Genomic DNA, 933 nt, shown 5'->3' on the forward strand with positions numbered 1-933 from the left:
TGGAAGGGAAGTGAGAAGTGAGTTCTGTGTGATGGACGCTTTCCCCGGCAAGCCACATGCTCCTGGGTGGGATTGTGGGGCGGGGAGAAAAGAGGGGGGAGCCCTGGCTAGACCCTGGTAGATCCAGCACCCTCCTGGAATGGCTAGGGCAGGGCTCCAAGGTGGGGATACCGGGCCCACAGGAGAAAAGGCAACCCTAGACCTAGAGAGGCTCTCAGCGGTCCCATCCCAACGCCCTGGGCAGACAAGGATCGCGCAAACCCTGAGAGCCTGCAGAGCCTGGCGCCGGGGTGTTGAGGGGGGCTGGGAGGAGGCCCCGGTTAGGGCGGCCCACGCATGCAACGCCTAGGCTGAGCAGCCCAGACGGTGAGCGCCCGAAGCAGAGATTGGGAGCCGAGAATGCCCGGCAGCGCCCTCACGGGAGCCGGCAGAAAGGTCGGGAAAGGTGGTGGGGAAGTGGGGGAATGGGCCCTGGCGGGGTCTGCCTCTGCTCTTCCCTCCTACCCTCAGGGCCCTTGGTGGCGAAGTTCCCTTTCTACCCACCTCCCTCCTCAGCCGAATGAAGCAGTCAGGGCTCCGCAGCGGTTAGCACGCTCGTACTATGGTTTTAATAGACGTACATGGACAAGTCGATATAGACAGATTTATAATTCTATACAGTCAGTCCGACATACACAGGGACGCTGTAAACAGGGGCGCGGGCCGGAGAGCGGGTGTGCAAAGTGGGCGCGGCGAGAGGCCGTGGCCATGCCCGGAGCTCCCCGGCTCGGCTCCACTCTTCTTGCACCGCAGCTCTGCGCTGGGACCAGGGGGCCACCTCCTAGCCCGGAGCGGAGCAGAGGACCTGGGCCTGCGGGGAAGCTGGGGTGCTCAGAGACGAGCCCACCCCATCCTCTCGCCGCATCTGCGGCTCCGTAGCCTTTAAATAGTTTT

The sequence above is a fragment of the Myotis brandtii genome, unplaced genomic scaffold (assembly GCF_000412655.1).
Source record: "Myotis brandtii unplaced genomic scaffold, ASM41265v1 scaffold208, whole genome shotgun sequence".
Taxonomy (NCBI): domain Eukaryota; kingdom Metazoa; phylum Chordata; class Mammalia; order Chiroptera; family Vespertilionidae; genus Myotis; species Myotis brandtii.